Source organism: Neophocaena asiaeorientalis, unplaced genomic scaffold (assembly GCF_003031525.2).
Source record: "Neophocaena asiaeorientalis asiaeorientalis breed wild unplaced genomic scaffold, Neophocaena_asiaeorientalis_V1.1 scaffold26, whole genome shotgun sequence".
In the NCBI taxonomy this organism is placed as follows: Eukaryota; Metazoa; Chordata; class Mammalia; order Artiodactyla; family Phocoenidae; genus Neophocaena; species Neophocaena asiaeorientalis.
Genome location: NW_020173108.1, coordinates 3,572,811 through 3,587,812, shown reverse-complemented (window position 1 = coordinate 3,587,812; position 15,002 = coordinate 3,572,811). Strand labels below are relative to the sequence as shown.

Here is a 15,002-nt window from a genome sequence, read left to right as displayed (position 1 = left end):
CTGCAGATTTGGGACCTGCCAGCCCCGCCAGTCACATGAGCCAATTCCTTAAAATGAATCTCCCACCCTCCCTCCCTCTCTCTCTATAAAACCTACTGGTCCTGTATCTCTGAAAAACCCAAATACAGCCCTCCTTAAAAGTTTGTTGCCCTAGAATTAAGAGTTACTGTTTCCATTTTAAAAAAATTTTGACCACTTGGGAAGAGAGGGTCCCAAAAAGCAGTAAGTAAAACAATGATCAGTACTAATCTGATAATAAAATACATATGCATAAACCATTTTCAACCTGTCCATGCATTTACCACAGAAAAAGCTTATGTGTTTAAATCACTGCCTCTGAAATTTCACACATTTAACGAACATTTAGGCATCTAGTACTTGGATCCTTTAGCCCTGGAGAACTTTTCAGTTGTCTGTCCTATCTGAATAGCACCATCTTGTGGAAAATACATACAAAATTAATAGTTTCTTCCCTTAATTCAATTAATAAATAGGTTTTGTCATTATTAATAAGGGTTGATGAAAACTTACTCTGCACCAAGACCTGCTGGGTTTTAGGGATGTGGACCCAGGATAAGCAGATGATTAGGACTCATTGCACTGCTGCTTCATTCAAATAACGGGTGCTACCAGAGCACTCAGGATGGACATGCAGTGGGGAGCACTGCATCAGTAAGGCCGAGAGGCGGACAGTTTCCAGGCAGTGGGAGCGGCACTTGCAAAAAAAAAAAAACCACTGAAGCACCAGAGGGGATAGTGTATTAGGATCATTTTGCACCAGGTGTTTAGATGGCTCAAGTCCAAATATGCAGGGGTGTGAGGGGAGAGGACAGTGGTGAGAGATAAGGATGGAGAGATAAAAAGGATTAGAGTGAGTAAGGAACCTAGTTTACTTGGTTCAGGACTTTGAACCTGATCGTGTTGGCAGACAGAGAGCTCCTGGTGGGTTATTAAGCAGGGGAGTGACACGATCTGACTTGTTTTAGACAAGAGTAAGGAGACTTGGCTTAAGGACTGTAAGGCCCTGGATGGGAGAACAATCAGTTGAGAGGCTGTCACAGTAACCTAGATGAGAAAGCAGAGCCCCGAACTAAGGAAGTTATGGTGGAGATGAAGATACGTAGGAGGTGCCAGGGGTTGGGAGGGTGACAGAGAAAGAAGGATCAAGTACGCTTCCCAAGTCTATGCCTTGTTACATTCGCTGAGTCGTTTGCTGAGACAAGCAGGGTGTGGGGGTTGGATGTAGCTGACCAGTTAATCGAGTTTGGGACACAGGGAGCTTAGGGTGCCTGTGACCTGGAAGAGGAGCTGTCCAATAGGTACTTACACATGTAGGTCCGAGGCTGAGGAGAGCATCTTGATGGGAGAGAAAACCTTGACACTAGCTCAAATCTGTAACTGAAAACAAGTAGAAAGAAAAGAGAAGGAAGAGAGCTGAAGACAGAATCAATGCCTGAGGGGCACCTGGAGGAGGGGGACCCATAAAGGAGAGGGAGGAGTGGCACCCGAGCAGCAGGAAAATCAGGCACAGAATCCGGAAGCCAAGGCAGGAGAGTACCTCGAGCAGTGGTCGGCGTCCAAGGCATGGAGCCCCTTGAGGTTCACCGGAGCGGTTACAGGGGATGGTGAGAGTCACCAGTACGCTCAAGAGTCTAGAGGATGAGGGGCCGGGGGAGGGGAAAGCTTAGCTAAGAAGGAAAGAAGCCAACAGCTACAAACGAACATAGGGTGGGGAGAGGATTCCATGAAGAGAGGAGAAACTCAGAATGCTTGGAAACGGAGGGAACTGGCTAGTAGAGAGAAAGGATGAAAAGTATGGATGGGAGCTTCTTAGAGCTGAGCTGTTCTCCTCTTGGTCACTGGGCAGCTCTCTCTCCTACTCCCCCTTTCCCTGGGAGAGGAGAGAGGCCACCTAACTCCTGAGGGTGCTAGGTCCTGGGGTAATGTCTGTGATGAATACTGCAGATGATGTGGTGACCTACAGAACTTTGGGTTTTAGCTTCTTGGGAGAAGGTGAGTGCACTTTGCTTTTTTTAAAATCAGGGATGGCTGCATTATATTGTAAGAGAGCACATTTCTTGCTGGAGGTTTAAGTATGGAAAGAAGGGAAGGTATGGATATTAAGTAGCCAAAGGGGCGTTCTGTAACAGATCCTGCAGATTTGCTCACGCAAAACTTATTCCAACTTCCTTTTAGTGAACCTCCCTGTACTTCCTGTGCCACAAGTACTAAAAGCTCTATTTCCTAGACTTCCTTGAAGCTAAGGTTCTGGATGTAATTTAAGTTCTGCCAATCAGATGTACTTACTAGTGTGACTTAAATATGATGGGAGGCAGAGCCTGAGGCAGTGACTTTGCTGGTTAAGGCTCTAGCAGAGTTGGTGTGATTCAGAGCTGGCAGCTTGCTGACCTGGCGGGAGGTTTCATGGTTGTGGCAAAAGCTCCAGCTCTGGACTTCCCTGGTGGCACAGTGGTTATGAATCCGCCTGCCAATGCAGGGGGCACGGGTTCAAGCCCTGGTCCCGGGAAGATCCCACATGCCGTGGAGCAACTGAGCCTGTGCGCCACAACCACTGAGCCTGCACTCTAGGGCCCACGCACCACAACTACTGAGTCCCCATGCCACAACTACTGAAGCCCGTGTGCCTAGAGCCCGTGCTCCACAACAGGAGAAGCCACCGCAATGAGAAGCCCGCGCACCGTGACGAAGAGTAGCCCCCACTTGCTGCAACTAGAGAAAGCTCGTGCGCAGCAACGAAGACCCAACGCAGCAAAATAAGTAAATAAATAAATAAATTTTAAAAAAGCTCCAGCGCCACTACACCAGTACGGTAGGTGGTGGTCTGAGGTATTCCTAGAAACTCAACGTGGACTCTAGCTCTTCAACTTACCCAGTGATATTGTACATTTTGTAATATCCTCTAATGCACACTTTTCTGCTTAAACTAGCTATAGTAGACTCTGTTCTCTGCAACAAAACTATGATTGATACAACATCCAAATCCAGGCCAGGGAACTACAGCAGGTCAGCAGCAAAACATGGTGTGCCACCTGTTTTTATAAGTAAAGTTTTACTGGAAGACAGCCATGCCTATTCATTTCTGTATTGCCTATGGCAAATGTCATGCTACAGAGGCAGAGTTGAAGAATTCCAACAGGAGCCGTGTGGCCTGTATCGCCCGTGGTATTTATTGTCAGGACCCAACAGAATAGACCTGAGCAGGCCAGACAAGGAACATGCAGACTTTTCTTTCAGACTTCTTCACACTGGAAATATTTTATTAAAATAAAATCCCAACTACGGTGATCAATATCTTCAGGAAGAGGATGGGTAGAATTTGAATCCACCTGTTCTTTATTGAAATAACATTATTGAGAGTCCGCTGTCATTTATTTATCTTCTTCTTTTGGGACTTGCACAGAATCCATAAGGATGGCAAAGGCCCAGTATAAAGGAAAGGATTAATTATCAAATATTACCCATTGATACTTACAGTCTAACTAAGCTAGTGCCTGTGTTTTTCATTTTAGGTACCAAAGCTTGCATTAGAAATGTTAAAAAATAAAAAAGAAATGTTAGGGATCTGTAGGAGTCTAAAACCCTGTATCTTCCCTTCATGGCTCTAGTCACACTACAATTAATTACATGTTTGAGTATCTGCTTAGTTTCTCATCTTTCCCATTAGACTGTAAACTCTATCAGAATAACACCAAATCTGTCTTGCTTGTCACTGTATCTCCAGAGTCTTGCACATAGTCAGCATTCAACAATACCTTCTGAATGAATGAATGAAATTAGACAATTCCAAATATGAGACCTAACAGTTTTTCAAGTTGAGAGACAGCTGAACAGATAGCTCTTTATCATCCTTAGCATATAAATTATTGACTCAATCAAAATAGGGACCAGCTTATCCAAATGTATGGATTTTTTAATGAGCAATTATGTTACATTTTTAAAAACTCTGTGAATATAAATATGGTACATTCATTTCAAGATACAGCTCAAGGGTCATATTTGGCAGAATGCTTTTCCTTTGATCTCCAGGTTAAGTACTCCTCCTCCGGCTGCCCATAATATCTTGCTCATATTTCTTATAATATGTGTCGTACAGCACTTTTAACTTGTCTTCCTTGCTGGCCTGGGAGGTAGCTTCCACCTCATTTTCCCAGACTTCTCCACCATGGAAAATGGCGCCATCATCTGCCCAGTTACAACAGCCAGAAACCTCAGGCATCACTGACACTTTCCCCTTCCACTCATACACTTTCACTTCCAAGCTGTCAGCAAGCCAACCTGTAAGACACATCTCAAAATGTTCCACTTCCCTCCCCACTGCATTTTCACTCTAGATCAACATCTCTCCCCTAGTCTACTACGCTGCTCCTTCCTAATCGGTCTCCTACAGCCACTCTTGGTCATTCTAATCCATTCTCCACTCAGCAGCCACAACGATCTTTTTAAGTACATACAACTGATCAAATTACTACCATTTACACCCCTGCAATGGGTTCCTACTGCTCTTAGAATCAAAATTTCTTAATATGGCAAGGATGCCCTGCATGATCCAGCTCCTTCAGCTCCAAGCTTATCTCATGCTTTTCTTCCCTCTGCTCCCCCAGTTCCCTACATGCGTGTCTTTTTTTTGTTTCTCAAACTTGCTCAGCTTTCTCCTGTCACAGGATCTATGGAAACATTTTATTGCAATTCTGAAGTATGAGTTACATGACTATATTTTATTATTAGAGAACTTGTACATAGTATCATAGGCTAGCCAACATTCTATTGGAGGTACACAATCAAAATGTTCAAAAAGTAGGGAATGGCAACATAAACTATGTCATATTATTCATATGGTTGAACCCTATTAAATCATCAAAATGTTTATGAATGTTACGAATTATTTTAACGACATGAGAAAATGCTTCCATAACAATAAGTGGAAAAAATAGACTATAAAATAAAATATACTGCAAAACTTTGTAAAAACAAACTATAGAGAAAATAGATTGGAATGAAGTATACCAAAAAGTTAACATTGGTTAGCTGTGTATGGTAGATGTGTGAATGTACATGTATCTATATCTATACACCCTTTTTCTACGATGATAATGTAATCTGGAAAAAAGAAGAATTTTTAGTAAATACATTATTCTCTAGATTTTGTGTTTTTAAATAGAGGTCACATTCACTTAATGCCTCAAATAGTATATACCTTACGTGTCATATCTGCACATTTTGGATGGGTTGAGCTCACCTCCAGGTTTAACTGTTTGATCTCCTGTTTTTGATTTTTTTTAATCTACATGAAAATTTTCCAATAGTCTGGATTTGCTAACTCTAAACCCAACAGAGGTCCTCCGATATCTTACTTAATTACACATGCTGGAAGGCAGAATATTCATCTCCACAGTACCTAAAACAGGTCCTTGAGCAAGTAAATGTTTAATTAATTTTTTAAAAATTGCTTCTATCAGGTAGAAAAACAAAAATACACAAACTGGTCTTCCCCTGGGCACCGTCTTTTTCTCCTGTGGATCCTGTCTCTTTTCTCAGCTGCTAGGAAGGTCCAGGTCCATGAGTGCTGTTTAATCAACATACAGAAGCTTGGGGCAGGAGATTTGATCATGATTTTACTCATGGCTTTCCTTTAACCCTCCTACACTTTGTTCCATATTCCAAATCCCTTTATTTTAAAATTTTATTTAAACTTCTATTGTATATGTTTATTCAAGTATCTGAAATCCCAAATCTGAAATGAGAAAAAAAAAATTGTTTCTGTTCTTTTAAAAGAGAGGAAGGTATTGGGTTGGCCAAAAAGTTCCTTCAGGTTTTTCTGTAAACTTTTTGGCCAGCCTAATAGTACCTATTCTACTGGTAACATCACAGAACTAGTTCCTTGGGATTAAAATGACAAATAAACATTATGTAAATTAAACGGTCTTTTATTCCCCAACAGCTTTCCGTGAAGATGAAAATATTGTTTTTCATTTCCATTCCCACATATTTTAAAAAGAGAACTGAATCTTGCTATGAATCTTGTTATTCTGACACTGGCTCAGTCACTACACAACTTAAAGACGTGTATAATATTCTCTGAACAAGTGCCTTCATTTTTCTTCTTCCCATTAAAACTACCTGTTTCTGGTACCACTCAACAACACTCTGAATCAGAGACTACTGCTTCCCACTGAAGCAAAGGAATTGAAAAAAAATACTGCATATTCCTTCCAGTAAACAGAGTATTTTCCTTTCATTTTCTATATTTAAGAATGAGAACTAGCCTTAAAGGGCAAACCTTCTCCAAACCAGGAACAACATTTTATAAAAACACAGACGGTAAGGGCAAACTTGTACATTTTATCAAAGTGAGACTCAAGAGAAAGCTGCTTGTGCACTTTCAATATCAGAGAGTCCTAGCAACCAATAAGGATTTAACGGTGCCATAAGCTTCGTGGAATATTAGAGAACAGCGCTCAGTATCTAACAGCCACCAACCCAGAGGATCAGTGACAAGAAGATGTTACCAGGACTAAGGCAGTAACCCCTGAGACAGTATGTGAACAGGGGAGTGAGGAAAGTGAAGGTGTACAGCCTGCGATGGCCTAGCAGAGGCCTGCTGCAGGCAAGGAGAACAGGAGCAAGATCAGAGCCACTCCAGCTGAGAGGTCGGGGCCGGGGGCGGGGCGGGGGGAGGCAGGTGGGAAGCAGAAGATAAGACCAGGGAATCAGTCAGGGGTGAGATGACACAGGGCTTTGAGCCATGGTAAGAATTTGGTTTTTATGATTCTGATAAGAAGCCACCAGGTTTTGAAGCGAAGTGAAAGTTCTGATTAGATATTTTTTAAAAAAACACTGCTGTTTGGAGAAACACTATAGAGAAGCAAGGGTAGAAGATGGAAGACCAAATCAGAGTCTTCACAGTCGTCCAGTAAAAGAGAATTGTGGTTTGTGTTAGAGAGGGCCCATAATATGTGGTCGAACTTGAGCTATCTTTTCAAGGTAGAGTCAACAGAGTTTGCTGTATGCTTGGATGTGCGGTCAGAGCTGAAAAGAGGGGTCGATGATGATCCCTAGAGTTTCAGCCTCACTGAATGGCAGTAACATTTCCTGTGATAAGGAAGGTAAGTGAGGGGCAAACAGAAGAGGACTGGGTGGGTGTGTATCAGTAATTCTGTTTGGACATACTGCATTTAAATGCTGATCAGACTTCCTAGTGGAGATGTTGAGCAAATAGCTAAACACATGCGTCTAGAGCTCAGGACAGAAGTAAAACTAGAAAGAAAAATTTGGAAGTCATCAGCTTATAGATGTTATTTATAGTCATGAAATATGGCTTGGGATTGAAATTGCCTTGGGAGAAAGTTATGGCTCAAAAGAGAATATGGCCAAGAACCAAGCACTGTGGCAGTCTAACAGTGGTTGAGAAAAGAAGGAAAAGCCTGGAGACACAGAAACAGTGACCAGTGAGGTGAAAGGAAATGTAGAAGAAGGTGGTGGTGACCTGGAAGCCAAATGCAGAAAAAATATCAAAGAGGAGGGAGCGAACAACTGTGTCACAGGAAGTGGAAATGTACACAGACACTGGATTTCACAAATGACATGGGGGTGATGGAGACAAAAAGCCTGAGATGAGAGTGTGGAGGAGAAAACAGGAGGAGGAGAAATAAAGGCTTAGAGGCAAGTCTTTCAAAGAGCTTTCTCTCATTCTCTTTCTTTTCTTTCTTTCGTCTTTTTAAGTAAAAGGGAGCAAAGAAATGGGTGGGACCTAGGAGGAGACGTTTGGTCTAGTGGGGATTATTTAAAGGCGAGTTATCAGCAGGTATTTGTTAAACGAATAAATTTAAAAATACCACAGGGAGCCAATGATTCAACTGATGAGGTGCAAGACGTCCAAACATACAGCTGGAACTCTGAGTAACATTTACTTTGTTTCAGGAGAATGTAAGGCATTATTCTATATGTGACCATCTACTTTCTGATTTCAGTGAGATATAAAATGGAGTTGCTTATCTCTATTTATAACCAACGCACTATTTAAGATTATTTTTAAAGACTTTTAAAACCAAAGTTTACTGCCATGAAAAACTGGAGAGGTCCTAACTAACAAAATTCTGAAAACGAGCTCACAGCTGCCAGCCCAAATTATTTTTAGCCAAATTAGCTTTGCGACAAGATCCCAAATCAGCAAACCAAAACCAAAACTTTCTGCACTGGCTCAAGTGTGCCTGGAGGAGGCTCCCACAGAACCTTTAAGCCCTCAGAGGCTGGGCTCTTTGCTTAGGGTTCTGAGGTTTCTTTAAAAGATAGGTTTCCTAGTCAAAATGAAACTTAAAAGACAGGCAGAGAGTTGGCGGGTGTGCTCCCTTCAGAGCAAGGCAACTCTGCTGGAAGGACGGCCGGCTCGCCCACCCCCACGCCTGCCCGGCCCCCAGCCCACCCTCCCGGACGCCCGCTACTTGCCGGGGAGGCGGGCGGCGCGGCAGCTCCTCCGTGGCTCCGTCCTCCTCGCCCGCCGAGCGCTGCGCGACTTCCCGTGGGCGTCGGGAAGGAGAGGCGGCCCGCCCACTACGCGCCGCAGACCCCGCCCCACGCCCGCGGCCCCGCGCCGCGCGGAAATCAAGGGGCCGCCGAGTCCCCTCCCCACGGGGACGCGCCGCCACTTAACCCTTCAAGGCCGGCCTCGCCGGAGGGAGTACGGGTTTTACGAGGCTGGAAGTCTCTGGGCGGCGGGAAGGAGAGGCCGGGAGGGCGGAGGAGGGGAGCTCGCGCAGGGTAATTGTCCCTGCGGTACTTTTTGTTTGTTTTCTCTCTTTTTTAATGTCCCTTGAAGCCCGCCTTGGAGCCCACCCAGGAAAGGGACTCAGCTGTCTGTTCTGTCTGTTCCTTACAGACGTGAGTGCGGGCTTGGGAGCTGCATTCGCTGCTTCCGCGCCTACCTAGTGCGCCCAGCATTGAGCCTGCAGCAGAGCCCGGGGCTCCCAACAGAAGCCCCTAGACTCTAAAGGGAGGAAACAGCCAGTCTCACCCAAACAAACCCTCTAAGACCCTTCCCGAGGTACAGCGACTCTCCGGGCCCTCCAAGTTGGTCCCTTGGCCCTTTCTTTCTCTTTGGGGTTCTCTCACTGACTACTGCTGCAGTCTGCCACATTCCTGGTTGGGGGTGGTGGCGTATCAGTACCTCCCCACTCTCAACACCAACCAAAAGCCACCTTGAGAAAGATTCCTTTCTCAGATTCTTTTTCACAGCCGAAATTGGAACTCCGCTTAATATTTAGGGAGAACAGAAAAGCAACCGAGTAATTCTAAGAAGGATAAAATGCCTGATAAAGCCAAATATGTTATCCTATCATATCTATCTCAGGCTCCCAATCCCAGTCATTCCCAAAGAACCCAGTTCAGAAACCACATACCCCCCCCCAACCCCACCCCACCCCCGCCTTCTTTTCAGGCAATCCCTACTCACTGCCAAAGGAGGAGAACCCCATTACTAAACATCAGAGAAGACAATGAATAGTACATTGGAATTGAAGGTCCATACCTGGATCTCAGAGGCTTACTACTGGTAGAGCTAAGTTATTTTCTCTTCCTCTCCCCACTACCTAACATGAGGATGGGCCATTGAAGGTGGCACTGGCAGACAGTAATTACTTGGTGAAATGCCCAATTAACCATCATGTCAATACAATTCATTATCCACTGACAGCTGGTTTCTCCTCCTCCCTCTATTGACTTTTCAGGTAAACAGTGGCCTCCCTGTTACTAAATCTGGTACTTTTTGTTGCCTTCATTTCCCCTTCATTTCCTAATCTCCCTTTGGCAATTGACAAGGTTGATCATTGTCTCCTCCAGATACTCTAGTTCCTTGATATTAACAACCCATGGGGCCTTCACGCTTATCCTACTTGTTAAAATTCTTCTCTTTCAGTCTCTTCTGCCTGTTCCTCTTCCTCTGGCAACCCTTCATACCACTGCTTTCCAAACTTCTTCATTGAAATATCACTAATGACAAATGCGATAAACATTTACTTCCCCATTCATCACCCACATCACATGCAAAAGTGAACCTAAAGTCACTAATGTCACGGGCAAATTTACTTGAATTGTCTCATTTTATGTTTTAAATTGCTCCAAATTTTGCACTGTTCTTCATAAATATTCACATGTTGTACTAAAAAAAATTGCAAATTGGTTACAAGTTAAATTTTTCTCCCCAAATTATCAAGTATACATGTCAAGAAAATGCACCAATCACTTATGCCACAAATATTTAGTCTTCTAAAGGCACTAGGGATATAGTGTGAACAAGACAGAGACGGCCCCAGTCCTCATGGAGATTTTGCAGTCTAGAACAGGAGACAGAGGACAGACATTATGCACAATTTCAGATCCATTCATTGAAAAGAATGAATGGAAGAAAGCAGAGTAAAGTGGGGAGGAGTGCTAATTAACTCAGGAAAAAGATGGCTTCTCTGACATGTAAAACGTCTTTCCTGTGGCTTCATACCCTTGAAACCCTTGGCATTCAATGCTCATGTTTTCAGGGTCTTGATCCACTGTCCTCTTTCACTTACTCTACCATTTCCCTGGATTATTTTACATATGTCCATCAGACTCACAGCTCAATCACTAAGGATATAAATGATTTGAACATGATTAATGAACTTGACCTCATTGACAGATACAGATTATGGCACCCAATACAATTTCAGAACACATATTCTTTTCATGTACATATGGAACATTAACAAAATCAGACCATGTTTTTGGCCATTGAGCAAGTCTCCACAAAGCAAATCAAAACAAATCCAAAGACTGAAATAATATGAATGTGTTCACTAACCACTAATCTGAAAAACAAAAACAGTAACGAGAAAAGCCCCTATATGTCTGGAAATTAAATGACACATTTCAAAATAAGCCGTGGGTCAAAAAATAAATCACAATAGAAATCATAAAATATTTTGATTTGAATGTTACTAAAAATACTAAATATCAAAACTCGTGGGATATAGCTAAAATACAATGAGAGGGAAATGTCTGGTCTTAAATGGGCATATCAGAAAACATAGCCAGAAAGTCAACTGTCTAAACAACCACATCAAGAAATGAGGGAAGGAAAAAAACCCCAGGAAATGAAATCCAAATAAAAAGATAGAAATAATAAAAATAAGACCAGAAATTCAAGATTAGAAAAAAAATAAGAGGATCAACAAGAGCAAAAGATGGTTCTTTGAAAAAAACTAATAAAATTAATAAACAGCTGGTAAAACTAGTCATCAAAAAAAGAGAGAGAAGACACAAATAACAATACTAGAAATAAAAAGGAAACATCACCACAGATCATGACATTTAAAATATGAAAGATATTAACAACTTCATTCCAATAAGCTATTTAGATGAAATGAACTGGGAGAGACAGTTATCCGTGTGTCTCTTATGTTCCTCTGTGTCTTACTGAGTACGTGCGAGATCCTGACTACTCACCTGAGCCATTTCTTAGGGTAGCATTTACAGTGAGCAACCCTGAGATATGAGGTACTGTCTCCTTCCAGGAGAGAGAACAAGCTGGCTTACTGCTTGCTATAAAAGTGGTGGATTCCTTAAGCTCAGTGTTCCTCAGATGTGACACAGACCCACTGCACGTGTAGCACGGACCTGGGCCTCGTGTCACCCACAGGGGGCTTGTGAGCAAGAGGAACCATTGCAAATATGCTGATAGTAGTGCCGCTTGCTGTGTCATGAGTAACGAAATCCTTTGTCTCTGATCCAGGAGTTTTGTGTCTTCTGCCAGAATCCATGAAACAGTAATAGGCTAACTTAATAGATTGTAAGTGGGGTAAAATCAAATCCCAGACCTGACAAAATGGATAGGACGGACTGCTAGTGACAGTGAAGATATCATCAAATTCTCTCCCGCCCACAAACAAATATAAACTGGACAAAATTGTCAAAAACAATCATTTGAGGGCTCTGGAAGTTGACCAAAGGGAAACAACAAATTGAGAATCATTTATTCACTTTAAAAAACTCTGCTGAATTTTGGGTAGGAGTAGTGGGAATCTGCAGCATTCTAACCAGAAGCTGCTCTTATCTCCCAACCCCCACATACTCCTCAGCTTTGTTGGGGCAACAGTGCTACCAGCATGAGGCCAGCAATGAAAGCCAGGAGCCCCACAGCTGGAGGCAGCCAACTTGACTTGGTAGAGTAGAGGGCAAAAAGTCCATACCTAGTGATGCTGTCAAGAAAAACTGCACACTGGGGAGGAAATAAATGGAGAAAGCCCATAGCTGTTAGCCTGAAGTCGTGATCTCACGTGAGGTGTGCAGCAGACCAGTGGATTTAAGTTCTCTTTTGGCCAAAAATTTAACAGGGAGATCCTGGAAATGAGAGAGCCACTGAGGGTCAAGATAGGCTCTTCACTTATCTCTGCGTGACTGGGAGGCTACATATACACAGGGAGACACAAGCTTGCCCCTACAAGCCTGCCCCTGCAGATATCTGCATTTGAACCCTGGTTCTAGCACTAATTGTGTGACCTTTGTCAAGTCAATTTAACTGTTCTGTGCGTCAGTTTCTTAATCTGTAACATGGGAAAAAGCAGTTTCTTAAATATAATAGTTATAATAAATATAATTTATTTACTTGAGAGAAGTAAATAAATTACATTGAATGCAGAACATAGTACAGCAGGCAATAGTATTACAAAAGTATTTACTATTATTACTTCTCAAAATGTGGTTTAAAAACACTTGCCTCAGAATTCTGGAGGAAAGTCCAAGATTCAATCCAGGTGTACTGAATCAAAGTCTCAGGTTCAGGCGAAGGAACCTGAGAAAGATCAGTTTTTTACAGGTTGACTAGGTGATTCTTATACCACCAATGCTTGAGAACTATTATTTTTAGGTAAGATTTCTAGTTTTCTGTTTGGGGTCTATGTGCACATGCTTGAAGGTATAAATTATCATATTTACTTCAGTATCCTCATTGCCTAGCACACAGCAGACATTTAGTCAAACATCTATTAAATAACAGAAAGATTTAAAGCTAATCAATGTCCAGCTCTGCAATTCCCACAATGTGGAATAAATAACAAATTAGGCTTACAATTCAAACCTTTATATTAATATAAAAGAGCTAAAATTACTCTAATATCATACAGAGCAGGGATTCTTTAATAAAACTTTTTGAGTCATGGACTCCTTTGAGAATGTGATGAAAACTACAAACTCTCTTCAGAAGACTGAAGATATATGTTAAACCTTGCAAATAATTTTAAAGGGTTCACCTCAGGTTAAAAACATCTCATATGAAAACTGGCTTGTTGTCTGTCTCCTAGAACAAAACACTAAGTTCTTGTTTATCACTGAATCTCTATTTCTAGAAAAAAGGATAGCACATACTTGGCACTAAATAAATATTTGCTGAATGAATAAATGAGTCACTGATAAAAGGATGCTATCTGGAGGTTATCTGGAACTCCCTGAGTCACCCAAGGGTGATGTACAGTAGAGAATGAAAGCACAGATGTTGTATATCTTATTCATGACCAAGATGTAACCTTGAATTTCTAGAGGTGGGTAATGAAAAAACAGGTCACTTGGACCAATGTTTCCACTGAAGATGAAATATGAAGAAACACAATAAGCACCTTGAAGACGTAAGACAGAATTTACCTCATCAAATTCAGGAAGAGGTTGAGTTCAGGAAGCTAATTTTGCCCCTCGGGTGGCTGCCAATCTAGAGAAATAAGTTGAGAAGCAGAGTTGTACTGTCATTAACAAGAGTTGGAAAGACAACAGTTGGGTTTGGTATTCACCAAAAGTGGTGAAACACCCCTTGCTCTAGACTGAAGCCCAAGGGCACTACCCTGGAGTGAGGGTTGAGGGTACAAACTGCAGTGCAGTGGGCCCTCTGGAAGGCCATAAAATCTAAAGCCTAAGCTCCAGACTGCTAATGACCACAGGTACACAGCAGAAAGAAACAAAAACCTCTTAGGGAAGAGAAAATCATCCTAGATCTTACATTATTTCTGTTTTTTTTTCACGTTTCTAATGCAAACAATCAAAGATAATGAGGTAGAAGAATAACCAAGACAACATTAATTAGAAGCAACATGAACTACAGACAGCAGAAACAGAACCAAAGCAGGCTATTGGGATTCTCAGACACAAAGTGTAATCCATGGAAATAAAATCCTCACTGAAAAATGCAGCAAGGGACCGGATACCATAAAAAGTAACAGAGCAGATAAGAAAAAGAATCTAACAGAAAAACAGAATTAAAAAATATAAAAATAGAAATTATGAACTCAATGAATGAGTTTCACGGCAAATTAAAAACACCTGAAAAGTGAAGTTTTGATTTAAAAGCTACATAAGAAGAAACTATCTAGGATGATCAGAGAAAATAAATATAGAACATATAGAAGAAAAATGAAGAGATATAAGAAATACACCAAGAAGGTCTAACATGTTTACTCAGGGCCCCAGAAGACCGGAGAGAGAATATTGGGCAGAGGCAATATCTAAAGAAATTATAGTTGAGAATGTCCCAGTACTGACATATCAGCTCATCCAAGATGCCTAATAAAACCCAAGTGGGAAAATACAATGAAATTTTCACTTAACACAGCATAATTAAACAGCAGGAAATCAAATACAAAGACAAAATCTTGAAGGCAGCCAGAGGAAAAAAGACAGATTAGTTTCAATGGAGCAAAAGACTGATAGCTGATTTCTTCATAGTAACAAAATGGAAGCCAGAAGACAATGAGAAGATATCCCCAAGTGAATTCTATGTCCAGCAAAAATCTCCTTCAAGAATGAAGCCAAAATGAAGACATTAAAAAAAAAACCAAAAAAACATGCAATTGCAACCAGCTGACTGGCACTAAAGGAAATTCTAAATGTATTCTTCAGGTGGAAGGAAAATTATTCCAGATGGAAGCTCAAAGACGCAGCAAAGAACAAAGAGCAGGACTTCCCTGGTGGCGCAGTGG

General features: G+C 41.8%; 1 protein-coding gene across 1 annotated transcript in view; it reads right to left on the bottom strand.

The window, feature by feature from the left end:
- The window catches only part of TICAM2 (TIR domain containing adaptor molecule 2), a 15,189-nt gene extending 6,643 nt beyond the window's left edge, over window positions 1-8,546 (bottom strand). Inside the window, exon 1 of the mRNA XM_024743334.1 lies at window positions 8,464-8,546. The gene's annotated coding sequence lies outside the window, so the exon portion shown is untranslated. The remainder of the gene's footprint in view (window positions 1-8,463) is intronic.
- Between the last annotated feature and the right edge of the window lie 6,456 nt (window positions 8,547-15,002).